Source organism: Cebus imitator, unplaced genomic scaffold (genome assembly GCF_001604975.1).
Source record: "Cebus imitator isolate Cc_AM_T3 unplaced genomic scaffold, Cebus_imitator-1.0 Scaffold80, whole genome shotgun sequence".
Classification (NCBI taxonomy): Eukaryota; Metazoa; Chordata; class Mammalia; order Primates; family Cebidae; genus Cebus; species Cebus imitator.
In genome coordinates this window covers 2,375,496-2,397,868 of record NW_016107395.1, presented here as the reverse complement: position 1 = coordinate 2,397,868, position 22,373 = coordinate 2,375,496, and the positions used below count along the sequence as shown (strand labels likewise).

Sequence of the window (22,373 nt, the reverse complement as noted above, 5' to 3'; positions counted from 1 at the left end):
AAGAAGGGAAAAGTCTCCAACACTCAGGCGGTGCGCAGGTGAATCTTCTGGCCAGTTGTTATGTTGGAGGAAGCTGTGCAACTAATGAATGAGGGGGCAAGAATCCACATTATTACTTTCCAGATACAGAGAAACTCTAGGTTTTAACAATCTGCTTCTTTGTCAGGTATTGACTCTTGATTTTAGGCTCAGAAAAAAATTTAACACTTAAAACCAGTAAGTCTAGTAGAGTAGGTAAAAACAAAGACCATGGAGGAGGCTAGACAGAAAGTAAAAGGCAAAAATGCCCCAGGGAAAGTCGCCTGAAATTAGAAAGTGAAGAATTTTGCTTGGTGCCAAAGCAGAACTCTACTAGGTCACTAGGTTCACCTACGAGAAAAAAATGAACCATTTGCTGTTGGTCTCTGGGATTGAAGATTCCCCCTTCTCCCTTCCTGCCTATTCTCTGTTTTACATTCACTGTGCTGCTGAAAGTTTTCTTGTTTGTTGTTGTTGTTGTTTTCGTAGGTCTGTGACTACCACACCAATGCACCTCCACAGGTGTTCTCTTTCCTGGTTACTTTGGGACTTTCTTCTTCCTGGTTCCATTTGCTTCTGGTAATTTAGGGCTGTATTGACTGACAGGTTCCAAGAGCTCCTGAAAAAGTCTTGACTGACAATTAAATGTCTGTGTCTTTTTTTTTTTTGTGTTAAAAGATTTTATTAAACTAATTCAATTTGTTAGGGAAACAGACAATACTTTTTTTTTTTTTGTGTTAAAAGATTTTATTAAACTAATTCAATTTGTTAGGGAAACAGACAATACAACTGGTTAAGAGGAGCATTGAAAGTGCACATGTATATAGGCCATTGGGAATGAAGAAATAAATTTGCTAAATTGATGCAATAGCCAGGGCCTGTCATCTACAGACAATCACTCCACCACACACATACATGCCTTCCTATGGTCTGTCTGCAACTTCCAGGTTTGAAGATCTTCTCAAGGACATCAAAGGGCAGAGGCCACTGGGAAGGGCTGAACCACAATGGAGCAGCACTCCTTCACTCCCGATTTCCATGGCTACCACCATTTTTCTCTGGCAAATCACAGACAAATTTTAAAGACTGTGTAAATCGATAAAAGCAATTAATCACAGAAGTTCAATGTCTGATAAATTATTCCAAAAGTGTTCCCAGGGCACTCAGACTCACCAAGCATACTTTCTGAAATCAACTTCTATTTCTATCCAAAAAGTGTAGGCCATCAGTGTTCTTTAAGGAGGCAAATGTTTGCTCTGAGGTAGAAAGCATTCTCCAATGTAGATAAGGATGTAGATACCAGGTAAATGCTACAGTTGTGTTCATACTAACAATAAACTATGGATGATGTGGCTCAGAGTCAGTCAATGAGGAAAGATCCAGAGACATTCTGAGGTCACAAAAAGAATTTAAATGTTAGCTAACAAGGAGAAGCACTTCTTAGTGCTCATAAAAGCAGGGCTTTCCCACTCAGACTGGAAGCCAGGCAGAACTACCATCTCTCTTTATCAGTTGTCACTGTATGCTGACATCAACACTGAGGAGAGTGATGCAGATGACAGATATATGTACATACATATGAATATATAAAGCATATACTTATATGCATACACAGTTTACATTTCCCAGTGTTCAGAAAAACTAGAATAAAAGAGAAATGATGTTCCATTTTTGTCTTTGAAAAGTATGTATTTCACATATATCTACATACATACACATGTAATTTCCTACATGCATATTAACTTACTGATATACATCTGCATATATAGAGGTGCATGTGTAGATGTATACATGTACATTCACTTTATCGCATAGTCCGTCAGCCTGATTTTTGAGATGGTAATTCAAGTTTCATCTTTGTTCTGGGCTTCGTTTCTGTCTCTACCGTGTTTCTCTCAACTGTCAAGTCACGTTTTATCAATACGCTAGAGTAGGGCAAGCCAACGCAGGATGGAAACACCAATCTCAGGAGGCTAAAATCACTGTGCACGTTGGGGTTTGAGAGTTGCTGATTTCCTTTTCTTTTCCCCAGCAGTGTGGACCATGAGAGTGGGCTGGGGGGTGGCAAAGTGAGGCCCTCTCTTTCAGTCATAGAGAGGCAAACCAAACAGCTCGGGCTGGAAGTCTTGCAGGGAATTCAGCACCACGGTGGCCTTTGTCGTCAGGTCTCGGCTCAAGTTTCCATCTGGAACCATGACCACCTGCATCCCAGCTGCCAGGGCTGCCTCCACCCCATTGGGAGCATCTTCAAAGACAAGGCACTGCAGGAAGAAAAAGAAAGTCGAGATGGCTGTCCATGGAACCAGACATGTGGATGAAGTGTTTATTATTGTCATCACCATTGGCTTTGCAACTGTGCAGAATGAGACAGAATTATGGTGGGGACTCCCCAGAGTACAGACTGTGGTGAGGATAGCATGCTGTTTCTTACTGTCTCTGGGGGGGTCCCCACCACGGCTCCTTTAAAGGAGACAGGTTTCCATCGCAGCCAAAGCATTGTTGAAGTGGAACGCAGCTGTGTGGCAAGGCAAGATTCTCAGCTTAAAACTTTATTTTATTGGGATCATAACAATCTGTTCAATCAATAATTGAACATTCAGAGTGTGAGAGGCAATTGCAAAACTAAAAATCATGCTCTTAAAATATAAAACCACTTCAGAGCTGCTCCTGTTTTATGTACTGTAGTTTGAAAATTAAATGGTTGGTCTTTTAAGTTAAAAATTCAGTTCCTGTGTTTGCTGGTGTGACATGACAAATATCTCATGGGCACAAAGATGTAGTGTGCGTGCATTCTCTCTTTTGGATGATAGTGAAAATCCACTTTATTACTGGGATTATGGACATAGCAGCACCCAAAACCTGTGGTCTCTTCATTCAGACACCCACATTTAAAATGGGGTGTTTCCAACTGGCGATTGCAAAGATATGCAATCAATCTAAGTGCCCATCCACCAATGAGTGGATAAACAAAATGTGGTATATATACACCATGGAATACTACTCAGACATAAAGTGGAATGAAATAATGTCTTTTGCAGCAACTTGGATGAAGCTGGAGGCCATTATTCTAAGTAACTCAGAAATGGAAATCCAAATATGGTATGGTCTCACTTATAAGTGGAAGCTAGGTTATGAGGATGGAAGGGCATAAGAATTATATACAATGGACTTTGGGGACTAGCAGGGTGAGGAAGAAAAGACTATATACTGGGTACAGTGTATACTTTTTAGGTGACAAGTACACTAAAATCTTAGAAATCACCACTAAAGAACTTATCCATGTAATCAAAAGCCACCTGTACCCTATAGACTATTAACATTAAAATAAAATAATTTATTTTAATAATTAATTAATTAATTAATTTTAAAAAGTACTGAAAGAAAAACCAATAAATAAAATAAGATAGGGTATTTGCACACTGCATTTATTAGTGAGCTCCTAATGGTCCCACCACATTGACAATGTTACAGTAAGTTTCGCATGAGGGCTCCCTCCAAAGGAGACACCCTGGTGTCTGCTCCATGGTATAAACAAGCATAATCCACAAGTGCTATCTTCATATCACTATCCCTCTCAGGAAGACACACACCTAGGAAGCTTCTTTCCTACATTCCTGGAATGGCACATACTTCATGTAAAAACAGATTTATTGATGCTTTTTAACTGAGACTCTGCAGGGGCCCAGACATCTGTAAGGGAAGAAAGTTCCTCGCCATGGCAGCCTATGCTGAGGAGTCTCCNGGGGGGGGGGCGAGTAAATGTCTGTGTCTTTTCCGTGGGAGAAAATCAGTGGTGATTTGGGACATTGTGAACTTGGAATTCTGAAAGTAGAATTCTGATTTAACAGTGTAACAGAATTCATGAATGTCATGGTGCTAATTTGAACAAATAGCAGCCCTGTCAGAGGAATATGCTTTTCCTTAAATCTAGGGAACACCAGGAGGACCCTTCTAGATGGACTTCCCTGGAAACCTCTGAGGAAAGTGAAAGGGAAGATGCCATTTCTCCTGGGAAGGGGGATGCTGATGTAGAGGATGACAAGTAATATGCCATGAAGTATTCAGTCACCTGGATAGATTTAGGGTTAGTATAGTTAAGGAAGAAAGGAGGGAAAAGAAAGAAGATGAAGAAAGGAAGCCAGAAAAGATAAAATTTATTTTAAGATAAAATTTCTGCATTGTACTGAACTAATTATTTTTCTGGCTGTCATTAGCCAAGATGAGGAATCCTCAAGTTGCCTAAGACCGGATTTAGAATTGTCTGGGGGCTTCCAAAAAAGGCATTCAGTAAATTAGAAGGAATACAGGCCTATAGCATCAGGGTCTGAGCTGGAGGTATAGATTTGTGTGAATTTTGATAGGCATGGTGGCCTGGCCTATAATCCCAGCACTTTGTGAGGCTGAGGTGGAGAATTGCTTGAACTCAGGTGTTTGAGACCAGCTGGGGACCATGAGAAGACACCACCTCTATAAAACATAAAAAAATATTAACCCAAGGTGGTGGCACGCACCTTGGTGCCAGCTACTGGGGAGGCTGAGGCGAGAGGACTGTTGAAGTCCAGGAGGTCGAAACTGCAGTGAGCCTTGTTTGTGGCACTACACTCAGGCCTGGGCCACAGAATGAGACTCTGTCTAAGTAGGAGAAAGAAAAGATTTATGTGAATTTGGTGCTCCTTTGTATTTCAAAATAGGAAAGTAGATATGTGAGTGAATGGAATAAAGAGGTTGAGATGCTAGACCCCAGTGAACTCAATTGATTTGAAGGTCTGACTTTAACCTTTCTAGGCTGGACAATCTGGAATGACTCAAATGTTTCTAGTGCAGCTGAAACTTTGCCTCCATTAGAGTGAGCCTATAGAGGACTTGAATGTACTCAGAGTGGATCTGAGAGGTATCTGCTTCCAGAATAAATTAGAATACCTGGATTTGAGTCATAATCAGATGGCTGTTAAGGGGTTACTTGAAGAGATATGATTCTTAAGTTCACTGTATTGAATTCCGCTGAATATTATAAATATTTGTAAGTTGGATTATATTATGGAAGTACTTGGTAAAAATAGCCATGCAGAGAAATATGTAGATATGGGACTTCAGAGTCTGATTGTTAAAAAATAAGTGGAGCAGCATTGGGGAACCCCTGTTCATATTTTAGATGTCTATTCTCTCATTAGAGTGTAACTGCTATCCTCTGAACCTTATTTTTGAAAAAATGTATTTACAAATCTGAAAAACATTGATGAATATATCCCAAGAACCAAGCTTCTGGTTCCAAGACCCCATTCAGAGGACTAAGCTTCAGTCTAATAAGATTGTGTAGGCTTGGAGCCAATGGGGTCCAATAGGAAGTCCAATCAACCAAGGCCTCAGACTCATGAAAAACCTCAAATTTAGATGTTAAATTTTTCCTCCAAATGAGATTGTAACCTACAACCACAGAGCTTCATGGATGGGAATGAAAACATGAAAACGATCATGTCTCAATTTTTAAACTGTGCTCAATTAGAGGATCTCTTGCCTATGGTATAGTGTCATCTAATAATTTTTTTTTTTTTGTCTCCCTCTGTCGCCCAGGCTGGAGTGCAATGTTCAAGCGATTCTTCTGCCTCAGGCTCCCAAGTAGCTGGGATTATAGGTGCCCGCCACAACACCCAGCTAATTTTTGTATTTTTAGTAGAGATCGGGTTTCACCATGTTGGCTAGGGTGGTCTCAAACTCCTGACTTCAGGTGATCTTCCCTCCCCAACCTCCCAAAGTGTTGGGATTACAGGCGTGAGCCACCGCGCCAGACCTCCGCTTACTGTAAACTGATTTGTACCGCCCAGGAAGCCAGAAGAGTATAGAACACAAACGATGGTGGCTCCTAAATCCCAGATACTCCGTGTCACCTCGCGTGAGACATTCCATCAAGATGGAACAGCTGTCTCCCTGAGGCTTTTGGCAGCTTCCGGCTTTTGCAGAGGAAAGGGTAGGGTTGTGAGGGTGGGGGAGGTGTCCGAGATGCTTTCAGCCCTGAGCTCAGTAGACTGGCTGTGTTGGATGCTCGCTTTCTGTCCTTACCATTTCCAGTTCCCCAGGACGGCCAAGAACATTCACTGCGACCTGCTTTCCACTCCTTGTGTGCTTCTTCGCTAGGACTACTCGAAAAACGATTACTTTCCCAGAGCACAGGACACCTGGAGGGGGGACCCAGAGTCACCCACTCTGAATCCGGCTTCTGGAAGGAGCCACAAATGCCCGTAGGGGAGGCCAACCCTCCAGAGGAGCCCCGGGAATGCGACAACTCCCGCAACTTTCCTCCACCCGGGCTCCCTGCTTCTGGGACCCACCACTGAAGTGGGAGACGTATATGGGAGGAGACTTTCCAGAGCGTCAGTCTACGGCTGTTCCCGGGGCCACTGTCCAAAGTTCCAGAGCTTTTCTGCAGCGGTTTCCAAGTGTTTGGGACCGCATGCCCTAAGGCTGCCTCTGCTGCCTGCAGTTTTATTATAGCACTGCGTCCTGAGGTTTCCTGAGACCCTCCATTGGCTAATTTTCTGAGAACTGTCAGAAACTAACACTAACTAACACTGTCAGAAACATTTAAACCAGAGCTACTCCATGTTGAATAGGGGCCGGTAAAATAAGTCTGAGACCGCTGGGCGCAATGGCTCACGCCTGTAATCCCAGCACTTTGGGAGGCTGAGACGGGCGGATCACCTGAGGTCGGGAGTTCCAGATTAGCCTGACCAACATAGTAAAACCCCATCTCTACTAAAAATAAAAAATTAGTCGGGCGTGGTGGCGCATGCCTATAATCCCAGCTACTCGGGAGGCTGAAGCAGGAGAATCGCTTGAACCGGGGAGGCAGAGGTTGCGCCATTGCACTCTAACCTGGGCAACAAAGAGCCAGACTCTGTCTCTAAATAAATAAATAAATAAATAAAATGATATAAAAATACGGCTGAAGCAGCAGCTTCTCCGCTCCTTCTGGAATCTCTCCCTGGTTCAGCCCGCCTGCCTCCACTCCTGCCTCCACCATGTCCATCAGGGTGACCCAGAAGTCCTACAGGGTGTCCACCTCTGGCCCCGGGGCCTTCAGCAGCCACTCCTTCACGAGTGGGCCCAGTGCCCGCTCGAGCTCCTCGAGCTTCTCCCGAGTGAGTAGCGCTGGCTTCCGCGGTGGCCTGGGGGCAGGCTATGCGGGGGCCAGCGGCATAGGCACGGGAGGCATCACCTCCGTCACCATCAACCAGAGCCTGCTGAACCCCATTAAGCTGGACGTGGACCCCAACATCCAGGCCGTGGGTACCCAGGAGAAGGAGCAGATCAAGACCCTCAACAACAAGTTTTCTTCCTTCATCGACAAGGTGCGGTTCCTGGAGCAGCAGAACAAGATGCTGGAGACCAAGTGGAGCCTCCTGCAGCAGCAGAAAACGGCTGGGAGCAACATGGACAACATGTTTGAGAGCTACATCAACAACCTGAGGCGGCAGCTGGAGACTCTGGGCCAGGAGAAGCTGAAACTGGAGGCAAAGCTTGGCAACATGCAGGGGCCGGTGCAGGACTTCAAGAACAAGTATGAGGAAGAGATCAATAAGCGTACAGAGATGGAGAATGAATTGTCCTCATCAAGAAGGATGTGGATGAAGCTTACATGAACAAAGTAAAGCTGGAGTCTCGCCTGGAAGGACTGACTGACGAGATCAACTTCCTCAGGCAGCTGTATGAAGAGGAGATCCGGGAGCTGCAGTCCCAGATCTCCGACACCTCTGTGGTGCAGTCCATGGACAACAGCCGCTCCCTGTACATGGACAGCATCATCGCTGAGGTCAAGGCGCAGTACGAGGAGATCGCCAATCGCAGCCGGGCTGAGGCGGAGAGTGTATACCAGGTCAAGTATGAGGAGCTGCAGAAGCTGGCTGGGAAGCACGGGGATAACCTGTGGCATACGAAGACTGAGATCTCCGAGATGAACCGGAACATCAGCCGGCTTCAGGCCGAGATTGAGGGCCTCAAAGGCCAGAGGGCTTCCCTGGAGGCCGCCATGTTAGATGCTGAGCATCGAGGGGGGCAGGCACTCAAGGATGCTCGTGCCAAGCAGCAGCAGCAGCTGGAGGAATCCCTGTGGAAGGCCAAGCAGGACATTGCACGGCAGCTGCGTGACTACCAGGAGCTGATGAACGTCAAACTGGCCCTGGACATCGAGATCGCCACCTACCGCAAGCTACTGGAGGGCGAGGAGAGCCGGCTGGAGTCTGGGATGCAGAACATGAGTATCCACACGAAGACCACCAGCGGCTATGCAGGTGGCCTGAGCTCTGCCTATGGGGGCCTCATAAGCCCCGGCCTCAGCTACGGCCTGGGCTCCAGCTTTGGCTCTGGCGCAGGCTTCACCTTCAGCCGCACCAGCTCCACCAAGGCTGTGGTTGTGAAGAAGATTGAGACCCGAGATGGGAGGCTGGTGTCCGAGTCTTCTGATGTCCTGCCCAAGTGAACAGCTGCAACAGCCCCTCCCAGCCTGCCCCTCCTGAGGCTGCCCCAGAGCCCAGGAGGGAGGTTACTGTGCAGGGGAGCACAGGGAACCGGAGACCCACCCGACGCTCAGCCCTAGCCCTCAGCCCACCCGCGGGGAGTTTACTGCCTGGGGACCCCCCTTACCCATGCCTCTAGCTGCAAAACAATTCAATTGGCTTTATTTATTTATTTATTTATTTATTTATTTTTGGTCCAAAATAAAATCTCAGCTAGCTCGGAAAAAATAAATAAATAAATAAATAAATAAATAAATAAATAAATAAAAAATACGGCTGAGACATACTGGGCTTCAATTACAGGAGGTTAGGCATTCTTAGTCCTATGATGAGATTGGAGGTCGGCACAAGATATAGATCACAAAAACCTTGCTGAGAAATTAGGTTGCGGTAAAGAAGCCAGGCCAACAGCCACCAAAGAAAGATGGTGACAAAAGTGATCCCTAGTCCTCCTCACTGCTCATTCCCATCAGCACCATGACAATTTGAAATGCCACGGTAACATCAGAAAGTTACCCCATATGGTCTAAAAAGGGCAGAAAGCATCAGTTCATGGACTTTGTCACCTCTTTCCCTTAAAACTCATGAGTAATCCACACTTTGTTTAGCACATAATCAAGAAGTAACTGTAAGTGTAAGGAGCTGAGCAGCCCATTCCACTGCTCTGCCTATGGAGTAGCCATTGTTTATTTCCTTACTTTAATAAACTTGCTTTCACTTTATGGATTCACCTCAAATTCTTTCTTGCACAAGATCCAAGAACTGTCTCTTGGGTTCTAGATAGGGACCCTTTTCCAGTAACACTTCTGCATTTGCTTTCAGATTGCTTTGTGCATTTTTGTTTTTTTTGGTGGCACAATACATTTGTCTACAAATGTGAAATGCTTTGTCCTCTTTGTTATTGCTTTGTTGTTGGGTAAGGAGGAGACTCTGGGGTGGGGTGGGTGGTGGTTACTGGTACCTGGACTGGTGCAAGACCCTCAGTGGCCAGGTTTGCTGGTCACAGGGATGTGATGGTGCCTCCTGTGCTGATATGTCAAAGGTGGGAGGGGAAAGGCAGCCAAAGGGTTGTACATGTGGGACGCTCCCGCTTGGACCACTGAGACAGTGAACAGGAAGCAGCCCAGAGAACTTAGTCCAGGAAATTCTCCTGTTATGTCATCCTGGCACTTTTTCCCTCTGAGTCTATCCGTGAGCCCTCACCCTCTTGTCAATTTCAGGTTGCTCTACTGCCTCCCCACATCTTTCCTTCTCAAATACACCCATACGATTTGGCTTCTGAGGACATGAATTCTCTGTCTTTCTCAGATGCAGAGAAAATCCCAGGAAGTGTCCCTTCTGTTTAAGACTGCAGGTCCTGCATTTCCAGTGAGCATGGCTGGGAAGAGTGGGTGGAGGGAATTGTGACCTCCTGTCAGTAAAAGCAGCCACCCAGCATTGATAATGTAGCCTTTCTGGACTTGGATTGCTTGCTTGCAATTTCTACTTTAGCTTAATGGCTTTCTAAGATCTTTAATAGAAAAATAAACTGAATGATTGTTTCCACCATATCCTGGGGTTCAGAAAGAGCAGTGATATAAGACTAATGTTCAGTAATTTGTGAAAGATCAGAAAATTTTAAGTGTGAAGCAGGTTAACTGTGCACTGCTTACCAACTTGTCTAAGACAACTGAGACATAAGATATTCATACACAAGTTACACGAAGCAAATTTATACTTACAGACAGGAAGCAAGGGACAGCAAGCCTCGGGTTCATTGTGTTTTGGTCACTTGTAACTCAGAAAGCTACAGCTACTTAGGGTAGATGGAGGATGGAGTCTTTTTTTTTTTTTTTGAGACAGTCTCGCTGTGTCGCCAGGCTGGAGTGCAGTGGCCTGATCCTGGCTCACTGCAACTTCCGTTTTCCAGTTTCAAGCAATTCTCCTGCTTCAGCCTCCTGAGCAGCTGGGACAGCAGGCATGCACCACCACACCTGGCTAATTTTTTGTACTTTTAGTAGAGATGGGGTTTCACTATGTTGGCCAGGATGGTCTCGATCTCTTGACTTCGTGATCCACACCCCTCGGCCTCCCAAAGTGCTGGGATTACAGGCATGAGCCACTGTGCTCGGCCTAGATGGAGTCTCAACTGCACATGCTCTTCTTGCACCACAGCTAAGGGATGCTAATAAGCAGCCTACCTTGGGTTTTCTACCCCAGGTTCACTTGACACACCGGGCTAAAGGATTGAAGGACATCTTGTGACAGGTGGAGACAGGAAAAGAGCCCAGGCTGTTCCAGCAAGTTCCCCCTTATTTTAGGATATTGCACTCCCAGCACATTCTACGGTTATTCTTGAGGGCTACAAGCAAGAAAGTGGGAGAACTGGGTTGGGCCAAAGCCACCCAATGAACTTTTCTGCAATCAGTTCAGTTATTATATTGAAAAGATATTTCTTAAAAAGAAGACATACAGATAGCCAACAGATATATAAAAAATGCTCTCCATCACTAATAATCAGAGAAATGGAAATTTAAACCTCAATGAGAAACTTTGTGTCCTCCCTCCCCACCAGGATTTTGTTACTGTTAACAGCACAGATACCAACATTCTTTTACATATTTCCTGGTATATATTTATGTGCAGGTAGTATATCTCCTAGTTTATATGATGCCAAAGTCATTCTTTGAATGGCTTTATTGATAAACAAGACTAATTTAACATTGTTGGTTCCATAAGAATAACTAACTTTTCTTGGGAGTGTACTCTGAAATGGAATTGGTAGGTTTCGAGATATGTGACTTGCAGCTTCATAAGACAACAGATTGTTTCTCAAAGTGATAGTACCAATACATGTTACCACTTACAATATGTAAGATACTGTAAAGTTTCGTATACTCTCTAGCACTTGGTATTGTCAGGTATTTTAACATTTAATCGTTGAAAGGGTGAAAATAGCAGTGGCCCACAATTGTTGTACAGTCAGACAATTTAACCCCATATGGATGTTGCCGCAGGATTCCCTCCACAGATTCTCCTTCCTGATTCATCATTTTGGTCTCTCAAATTCTGTTCTTGATTACCATTGTTACGAGATAATGCTGGCACTATAAAATCCTCCCAAACTGAGAAGGAGCTAAGCCCGCATTTTGTGTATGCACCACTTATGATGCTACAAATTGAAGGCTATTGGAAAGTTTGCTTTTTGTATGCAGTTCAGCCAGTTCTAGCTAAGATGTAAATATTGGAAGCTCAGTTGAAACTGAAGGAAAAAATGGTTAAAAACAAGTTTTAGATATAAAACTACTGTGGAAACTGCTTTAGCCAAAGGTTTGGTCCACGGCATTAATTGGATTACCTATCAAGGCGATAAAGAAGTTTAGCCATGTGGACAGATCCCAATTTTGTCCTGTCCTGAAATAATTTGGATCCACCTGTCTTTTGTAAAATAATGGGTTTATGATGCCATGTCATGGCTAGAATTTCACAGTGACATCTATTTGATCTTTGTGTGTATGGATACGTGTTTCTATGTGTTTCTGTGCATGTTACATGTATTAGGTTATATGTTTTGTCTACAATGGCACCATATTGGCTTATAAATAAATGAGTGCTCATAAATTTAGTAAGAAAGTCCAGTACTCGCTTTGGCAGCACATATACTAAAATTGGAATGATACAGAGAAGATTAGCATGGCCCTCTGTGCAAGGATGACACACAAATTTGTGAAGCGTTCCATATTTTTTATTATATTTTTTTTTTAAAAAAGGAAGAAAGTCCAAAAGCTTTTCAGATTTGTTTGAATTTAGCAATCTTTTAAAATAAGCTTTAAAATTATTGACAAAACAAAAATAGAATGTCTGGAATTGTCAGCATACATTTTTGGCTGGGTTTACTAATTAAATGAGTTTTATGTTTGCCTTTGCTAAATATTTTAATGTGCTAGGATTTTACATGAAGGTTATAAGAACGTAAACTCAGTGAAAAACAGAATAATCTTTCTTTGAATTAATTTTTTGATATATAAGACTAACTTAACATTGTTGGTTCCATAAGAACAACTGATTTTTCTGAATTAAAAGCAAAATTGCCCATGTGTTTAAGATTTTTGCTTAGGTGAACACCTGATATTCACAGACTATGCAAATGGTTAACAAAGAAATAACTTGGAGCAATGATTACCTTTGTCTAGTGTCTTAGTTCTAAAAACTAATTTAGATAAACTGATAAAAATGAACAAATTGAGTAAATATAAATGGAATCAATGCTTGTAGGTGGATTTTTAATGTAATTTAAAATCTTAAAATTATTTCAGATACCATTGAATGTCTGGGTCATTTCTAATTAAAAAAGAATTGTGACATAGCGCATGGGTCACACTTTTGAATCCATTAATGTGAAATAAAATCTATGCTATGAGTTAAGCATTAGCAAACTTCAATGAGCTGAATAAGGTCTGAGTCTGGAAAGTAATTGCTATAAAAAGAGGATTGGCCCAATGGATGCCTGTATACTTGCCCCCATATAGGCAAGCAATGAATGTGAAACAATGCCACCTGAATTATTTGGGCACTGAAGTAACCCAAATAATTCAGGGTACTGGAGTGAGATGCTGTCACAAGATTAATTAATTTAGTAATTAATTAATGCATTGTATTCTGTCCTGCACTTTTTTTTTTTTTTTTTTTTTTTTTTTTTTTTTTTTTTTTTTTTTTTTTAAATCTCTGTCTTCTGAAATGCCTGAAGAAATGAGACTCAGTTGCTGCAGGCCCTGAGATGGGCAGAGATTATGAGAGTATCACGTAGACTTGGTGCTATGGGCTGAATTGTGTCCATCAGAATTCATGATGATTTTGATTAGCTAATCCACAAGGTAATGGTATTTAGAGATGGAGCCTTTGGGAGACAATTATGTTAAGGTGAGGTTATGAGATTGGGGCTTTCATAATGGGGTTAGTGGCTTTCTGAGAAAAGGAAGAGACACATCCTTCTCATTCTCTCCCCTTCTCTCTCTCTCTTTCTCCTGCTTTCTCTCTCTCTCTCTTTCTCCCTTTGTGCCATGTGAGAACACAGCTACAACATGGCTATTGCATGACAGAAGGAGGGTACTCACCAAGAGCTGAATCACTGGCATTTTGATCTTGGACTTCCACGTCCTAGGCAAGACTCACCAGAGCAGACTTCTGTAGCTGCCTGGAACTGTCTGATCTCGAGTTAATGCCCTAGAATCCTGTGGTTGTCAACTCAGAAGCCATAAGGCTAAGAATCTTCCTGTGATCCTCTTTAATCTGCCTTCACTCCTTTTTTTCTTGTTTTCTTTGGATTTTCAAGTAACAAGTTTATTTTTCCAGTTAACATAACCAGCCCATGGTACAGCGTACTAAATCACTAACTACAAATCCAAGCAAGGTAATACCTTTACTAGGTTGCAAAACATTGGCAAATCAATATAGTACATTTTATTACAATAAAAGTATATATATTTTAGAGTCATATATGTTTTGGTGATAATTTTAACTCCACATATATTTAAGTACTAAACCAAAACACTGCTTTTTTGTTTTGCTTTGTTTTGTTTGTTTTTTTGAGACAAAGTCTCACTCCGTCACCAGGCTGGAGTGCAGTGGTGCGATCTTGGCTCACTGCAACCTCCACCTCCCAGGTTCAAAAGATTCTTCCACCCGCCTTGGCCTCCCAAAGTGCTGGGATTACAGGCATAAACCATCGCACCCAGCCTGTTTGTTTGTTTTATGAGACCGAGTCTCACCCTGCCACCGGGGCTGAAGTGAAATGGCTTGATCTTGGTTAACTGCAACCTCTGTCTACCAGGTTCAAGCAATTCTCCTGCTTCAGCCTACCAAGTAGCTGGGATTACAGGTGCCTGCCACCATGCCCGGCTAATTTTTTGTATTTTTAGTATAAAGGGGATTTCACTATGTTGGCCAGGCTAGTCTTGAACTCCTGACCTTCTGACCTGCCTGCCTCAGCCTCTCAAAGTGCTGGGATTATAGGTGCGAGCCATGGCACCCAGCAAACACCCAGCTTGCAGAGCAAGTTATTTTATACAAATTAATATTTTTGAAAGCTATAAAAGTTCTCCTTTTAAATTGAATTTTCTCATGCAAGCTGTTGAAGTTTACAGCAGCAGGGCAATTTTTTGTATATAAGTGATGGCTCTGTTTTATTCTGGGGTTGGACCAAAGCCAGGTAGGGTTCCAATGTGTGAAAAGCTTTAAAATTCTACCTTAAGTTGATGTAATGTCAATGCAAACTCCAAGTACTTAAAAAGTTAAATTTTTGCTTATACATTATTGATGACAGTGTAAATTAGTTCAACCTTTGTGGAAAACAGTACGGTGATTCCTCAAAGACCAAAAAACCAGAAATACCATTTGACCCAGCAATCCCATTACTAGTATGTACCAAAGGAATATAAATTGTTCTACCATAAGGACCATACATACATGTGTACTGTTCACAATAGCAAAGACGTGGAATCAACCTAAATGTTCTTTTTGGTAGACTGGATAAAGAAAATGTAGTACATATGTAACCAGTTTTTTTTTTTGGGTGCTGGTGAGGCACAGCTCCTCCCGAGAGAATGCTGTGGGTTTTTGTCCTCCAATTTCTTAAAGAATAAGAGATGGGACCACTGCAGGTGCGCTGTATGCTTATAAAAGTAAATGTTGGACACAGGAAGTGTTGCAGAAAGGTGATTTTATTTAGGTAGAGAAGAGAAGGAAAGGAGAAGAATAGAAAGACTTCCGCGAAGAGTTTGGAAGGGGATTCCAGAGGGGAAATCCGGAGGGGAAATAGAGCTTCTTACTATGTGGGAGGGGATTCCATAAAGCTGGAAATCCGGTGTGGGTGAAGGAGCAGGGGAATTTATCCTGGGAGAAAGTCCCACCTTCCCAAGTTTCTCTGGCCAATGAAAGGAGTTCCTTTAAACTTCCGCTGGGGTGATTGACTCTTAGTTTCTTCCCGTGCCTGTGAAATTCAAACATAAACCGTTAAATCTCCTGGATGGAGAAAGATGGGAGGGAGGCATGGTGCTGGGAAATTCTTGCCCTTAAAACTATGCCCCCTCATGGACCCGAAAAGAGAACACATTCCCTCACATATACACCATGGTATACTATGCAGCCATAAAGAAGAACAAGATCATGTCTTTTGCAGGAACATAGATGTAGCTGGATGCCATTATTCTGAGCAAAGCTAAAGGAATGGAAAAGCAAATACCACATGTTCTCACTTATAAGCTGGAGCTGAATAATCAGAACACATGGACACAAAGAGGGGAACACCAGACACTGGGGCCTATGGAAGGGTGGGCGATGGGAGGAGGGAGAGGATCAGGAAAAATAATAATGGGCACCAGGCTTCATACCTGGGTGATAAAATAATGTGTACAACAAACCCCCATGATACATTTTTACCAAAATAACAAACCTGCATATGTATCCTGAATTTAAAATAAATGTTAAGAATAATTTCTTTCAAAAATTGTTAAATTTTTCATAAACACTGGAATTTCCAATATTAGACAATTATTTCAAACAACACTAATTTCAGATGATCCCTTTTATTTAGACGCAATGAATCTCTTTTTTGATCTAAAGTCACTGTCTTATATCAACCTACTTTTAAAAAATTCTACTTAAAATATATTTATAGTTTTGAAATAAATGTATTACCAGCTTGGAGATACACAGTGTACTTGTCTACACAGGTTCATTATCAATTCTCTACTGAAGAAGGCTGCTGCAGCCTCCACCAGAATTCTTATGACCCTCTTGTGGTCGCCATCAATTCTTCATTCTTAACATGTAATTTATTTATGACCCATTCCAGTAAATTTCTTTTTCTTTCCAACATGGGACCCTTGGTGGGCAGTGCTTAAACATGGAAGCAACTGCAGGTTTCTGACCTTGGCCAGTAAAACTGAGGGATTTCCATGTGGAGAGGGCTGATCACCATCCCCCAGTCCTCTTAAGGAACCTGGGTCTTTTTAATTTCTTTTCCTTCCTTTCTTTTTCAGTCTTTCAGCAGCTGTTTCCTTGTAGCACCTTAGAAAGTGAGGGCAATTGGCTGGTATCACTCCTGGTACTACCTGAAGGCCTAGAAATGAATGGGAATAATTGCCCTGCCCCAAAGGGGGGAAGGACTTTTTAAAATATTTTCTGGAAGTGGTCTCTGAGCAAACTCACACACATTTTAGGCAATTTAAGTCTTCTTTCCTTATGTTAAATTCTTCCACTATTCAACTGGCTGAGGGCAAAGGAAACCCACCGAGCCTCCAGTTCTTGTCATTAAAGTTCATGGACTGGGAAGCATGGAAAGTGTGTCCTTATCAAATTATAAGGATGCTAAAAGTCGGGGATTACACCCAGGTATAAAAGGAAAGCTCATATCAGACTCTGGAGGGAACACATGCAAAGTGGCACTGGTGCTCACCTAAGTAAGCCCAGAGATGTCTGAAATTCTAAGATTGGACCCCACAGAAGGATGCTGCAGGGGATCCTGTGGACCTCAACCTGCCCAAAGGGGACGCCCTTGGCAAAGGTTCTGAAGTCTTGTATTAAGCCCTTCTTAGAATTTTATCTCACAGTTGCAATGCTGCTTGACCACAGAATTGTTTAGAATCTTTCTAATGGGAAAGTGGGATAGCATTGCATGTATCCAGGCTTTTGTGCTGCTGTTGTAAGCAGGGGCCTGATTAACGTGTGATGCCCTCCTTTGGTACTGTTTGGCCCCAGTGCTCCTTGCAATCTGGGGAGGTTTAGCCTTTGAAATCAAACTGCCATGGAGATCGTTTTATCCAAAATTTTGGTTCACAGCCTTCCTTGTGTTGGAGACAAAAATGCTTGATGCTACAAAGTGGAACCAACACTCAGGCAAAAGTTTTCTCAGCAAGGCAATTTACTTCTATAGAAGGGTGCCTCCAGCATACAAGGCAGAGACAAGAGAGAGCACCTAGAACAAAGGAGAGTAGCAGTAGAGATTTTAGGCAGTAGACATTTTAGATTGGTACAGCCCTCTGGGGAGACCCAGCCTGGATCTCTTGTGGTCCAGCTGATATCTGCCCATTGAGAGCATATTTCCCAACCTGGGGTGTCCTGGTACCCCTGCCATGAGCAGGATGCAGGGTCAGTGGCTTCCCTGTAGGGACAGAGATATTTTTCTAAAGTAGAGATTTGTCTTTGCCATTCATCTTCCTCATACAGTATAAGAAGGCAAGCATCAAAAGTAATGATTTGGGGTGAGTCTGACTGAGTGACATTGATAACAAGGTGTCAGCAATAGAATGAGAAAAGAAGAAAAAGTAATAGAATAAATGAAAGAGAGTTAAGCTTTTCTTAGTTTTAGTTTGAGAGGGCTTTCCCCCTGGATAATGGCCCATGACTCCGGAGGTGGTGGTGTTTTCTTGACTTTTGGGTGTGATGGGTCTATCCTTTTTCTGCTGTCTGGACTCAGGCAGTTGCAGTGATTTGAAGCACCAGGTAAGGTCCTTCCCTGGCTGGCTCAAGTTCCTCCTTCTTCCAGCTTTTGATGAGGACACTTTCGTTTTAGGAAAAGGAAGAGTAGTGGAGAGACCAAGTATGCAATTCCTGAGGGAAAGACTATTTTTAACTGGGCAATAGGAAGGCATTTGGTAACTAAGTCTTTAGAACTAATTTGCTTAGGTAGTTCTTTAAGGTAGTATGATATTCTTATTTAACGTCTAGGGCTTGGGATAGCTTTTTAATAATAAGCACTGTGAAATAGGTGCTATTGCCTGAGTTAATATTTTCTATTAGCCTAAACTTGAGCACTATATTTTTATTTAATGCTTTAACTATATTATTGGCCATTGCATTTGAAAAGGGAATAGCTTTGACCTAATGAGTGAGGTAATCTACTATTATTAATAAGTATTTTAGACGACCTATTCGAGGCATCTTTGTGTAATCAATCTGGGTACTTTGGAATGGTCTTAAGCCTGGACTCTTTCCCTTAAGGGGCAATCTCTTCTGTAGTTTGTTTATTAGTAAGCAACTATCTTTGCAACTATTAGTTGCAAAGATAATATCTTACAACTATTAGTAAGTAACTTGTTTGGCTAGGGTATAAATTCTTCTTTTTTCATATATTTTACTTCTATATAATATAACATATACTTCATTTTTATTTTATTTTATTTATTTTTTCTTTTTTTTAAAATTTTGTTCTATGGCTTTTAGAAACTGCTTTATATATGAAAAATAATGAACATATGTTATGTGTATATTTAGAAGACATGATTTTCTTCTAACTGGTTTGAGTGAGTTGGCAAAGACAGATGGTCTTCAGATGGCTTCTCTCATTACCTAGGATTTTAAGAATCCTTCAGTAATAATAATAACAATGATAATCTCCACCATTTATTAAATGCTCGCTGAACACTTGACATACAATGTGCCATTGAATCCTTAGGAAACTCTACATGGTGGGTCTGTTGTTATGCCCATCTTAACAAATGAGGAAAGTGAGACGGAGGTTAGGAAACTCCCTCCAGGTAACACAGGTAGTAACTAACAATGCCAAGGACATGAATTGAGTTAATGTCTAATACCTCTTTGCTATGACTAGTCCAAACATAACATACCATATCATACTATATGCATCATTATGAGCTAATTTCTTTTTTTTTTTTTTAAAGAAGCTTTTGTAAAGCAGGCCTGGTGGTGATGAAATCTCTGAGTACTTGCTTGTTCACAAAAGATTTTATTTCTCCTTCGCTTGTGAAGCTTAGTTTGGCAGGATATGAAATTCTGGGTTGAAAGTTCATCTATAAATGAATGCCACACTGTTTTAAAGATGGTGAGGCTCAATTTTTGAATTGGGCCTAACCTTTGTGTGATAGTCAATTAAATCAAAACATGTGTACTCTCTTTTTAGGTTTAGACTCCCTGTTAAGAAACCTGCTAGGTTAGGTTCAGTGGTTAGTGTGAAATTATCTCTTTTTAACAGAATAGCCTTGCACTTTAAGATTCTTGAGTCAATAAACCACCTTTTTGCTTTTTTTAAAAGATGGTTCTAGCTTGATAAGGCATGCTTACAACTAAATTTCCTCCAAAGATTAGTTTTTGACTCACTCCTTTTACCCTTGGAGGGTAAAAGACTTGTCACTGCTGCCAACATAGGGCAAAATCTATTTCCTCTTGGGAGGCAGGTTGCCCACTAGCAATATTTGCTATTAAAAGTTCACAAATCCATTCTTCATTTGATCCAAAATTTGGCCAGAAAACTAACAGTTCGGGGATTGGTTCTTGAGTCCAAATGAAACAGCAATGTCTTATCATTTGTTGCTTTTTCTTATGTTTAGTCTTTTTATTACCTCTCCAATGTTTTAACATGAGACCTAGGGGACTATAGGGCCAGGGGGCGGTCTTTGTTACTAATTTTATCCTTTTTACTCCTTGTCTTGCTTGGGGTATTTCCCATATTGGGCCTTAGGCTCAATCTCTTGCATTAGAAATGCCTCGCCTATCTTCTCTAGAGGCTTGCTACTGCTATCAGGCTCAATGTTGCATATAAAAATATCTTGCCTATCCTTTAGCCCCACCTGCTGGAGGTTCCTTGCACCCTTCTCTCCCTTATCTGCTCTGGCCGCTTCCCTGAGGGAAATTAGGTTCCTCTTACCATAGGTTCTTCTTAGCAAGCATTGGCGGGACTGTACAAACCCCAACATCATGACCCCTACAAGAGGGATCCATTAGCCTTATGAGATAACCACGGAACCACAGATTGGACTCACTTATTCCGCACAGCAGTAGTGTTTGTTACAGTTCACACACTTTCAATCTCCAGAATCCCGACCACCAAGGAAATAGTTTGCAGCCCCGTGGCTTTTTTTTTTTTTTTTTTTTAATATACTTTGGTCTGTCGCTGAGGTATCTGAACCTCCTTTCAACCAGCTGCTGGCCAGCTTCTTTCCTGTATCGCTGAGAGTCCAAGGTTATTCGTCACACCCGGTGGGTCTCAACTACTTTACTCCTGAGGCCACTGTAAGGAGGCAGCGGGGTGTCCCTCCTCATGACAGAGGGCCAGAGACCCTTACCCAGAGAAGAATGGGAATCCCAGATGAGCCCCCAGATTGTTGGAGATAAAAATGCTTGGTGCCGCAAAGGGGAACTAACACTCAGGCAAAAGTTTTCTCAGCAAGGTTACTTCTATAGAAGGGCGCCTACTGCATGCAAGGCAGAGACAAAAGACAGAGCGCCCAGAACAAAGGAGAGAAGCAGTTTTAATTCCTAACGCAGACCTTATTCCAGTGTTCCCCCAGCCCCACCATGGTCTGGTGTCAGCCCGCACAATCTAGGCTAATTTCAATTGACATCATCAAAGGAGGCAAGGGTGGGATCTTGAAGGGAAAAACGGATACGTAGGTGATGGGAAATGCTTGGGCGTGTTTGGTCACAGCAGAGAGAGGGAGGGATGATAGATGAATGGGTAAGATTACTTTTTAGCATAGAACAAAGAACCTGAAACCAGAAACCAAAACCCTTTGAAGAGGAACTAATTTTTTTTTTTTTTTTTTAAAGAACACTTGGACTATCTATTGGGGCAAAGCAAAACTGGCAAGCTTGTATTGCTATCTCATGGCTAAGGTTTCAAGCTATTGGGTCTTTGTTTATGTGTGTGTAGACATGTCTAGATGTTTTTATTTGTATGTACACTTATTGCTACATGTTGTGTCTAACAAATTGGCTTATAAGTAAAAGAGTGCTCATAAATTAAGTCTAAGCAATTTTCAAGTTCACATGACCTAAGTATAACTTTACTATACAAGCTAGCTTTAAAATTATTGGTGGAATAAAAATTGAAAAGGTCTTCAGAATTTTCAGCATACATTTTGTCTGAATTTTGTGTTTGCCTTTGCTAGATATTTTTAAATGTCAGTGTTAATTCAATCTAGGAAGTGCTTGGGGCGAGCCTGCCTCCCATTCTACTCAGTGTCAGTGAGATAAATGCATGTTTGATTGCTTCTTTTGGAAAGGCTAATCAGAAACTCAAAAGAATGCTACCGTTTGTCTCCCATCTGTGAAAAGAAAGCTACCAAGCACCCTCCTTGTCTCAAGTTGCCTTGCCTTTCTGGGCCAAACCTATGTTCATTTTACATATGTTGATTGATGTTTTGTCCATCTCTCTTGTTAAAAGTTAAGTACAGTGAATAGGATCATTGTTTTAGGTAAACTTTTTGTGTAAATTAAATCTTAAAGTTATTTTTAGGACTCATTTGATATCTGGGACTTTTCCAATTAAAAAAGGGTTGTAATATGGAGAAATGTGTTTCTAAAATTGTGGAATTGTTCTTATCTATAAATGCCCATATCTGATAGCTCAGGATTTCTTGCTGTTGAGGGTTTCACTGAAGTTTTGGTTTACTAAGGATAAAAATTTTAGTTAACACGTAATTCTGCCTACAAAATGTTACAGAAGAGCTTATGTTATTAGTGAAAAAAGAATAATTTTGTCTAATTCAGAAGTTATCTAAAAATTAGTTCAAATTACAGATTTGAAAAGATTATTTATGAAACAATATAGTAAGGAATCATTAAATAGGGGAGAAAGATGTGGAAAAGTTTAAATAATAAAATATTCTTTAAAACCTGATAGAGAATTGGAGACATTTGGCTAACTAATATTTTCATAGTTAAAGCTCTTAGTCTTGATTAAAGTAAAATAGGAAGTATTAAAACTGCATCAGCAGTTTGGCAATTTTTTTTTCCCTATTTATTTATTTTATTGCATTTTAGGTTTTGGGGTACATGTGAAGAACATGCAAAATTGTTGCATAGGAACACACGTGGCAGTGTGATTTGCTGCCTTCCTCCCCATCACCT

The 22,373-nt window shown here is 41.7% G+C and overlaps 1 long non-coding RNA gene, 1 other non-coding gene and 1 pseudogene across 2 annotated transcripts; 2 read left to right on the top strand and 1 right to left on the bottom strand.

Moving 5' to 3' along the window:
• Positions 1-751: 751 nt before the first annotated feature.
• LOC108307708 lies at positions 752-3,035 on the bottom strand. The gene is made up of 2 exons (XR_001826645.2): positions 2,450-3,035; positions 752-2,279 (listed from the first exon to the last, which is right to left on the bottom strand). It is a non-coding gene; the product is annotated as an uncharacterized LOC108307708 (long non-coding RNA).
• Positions 3,036-6,964: 3,929 nt separating this feature from the next.
• Positions 6,965-8,748, top strand: LOC108307707 (annotated as a pseudogene).
• A 3,397-nt stretch (positions 8,749-12,145) lies between these two features.
• LOC119471978 lies at positions 12,146-12,253 on the top strand. Its single transcript, XR_005201077.1, has one exon. It is a non-coding gene; the product is annotated as a U6 spliceosomal RNA (small nuclear RNA).
• The last annotated feature ends 10,120 nt before the right edge of the window (positions 12,254-22,373 follow it).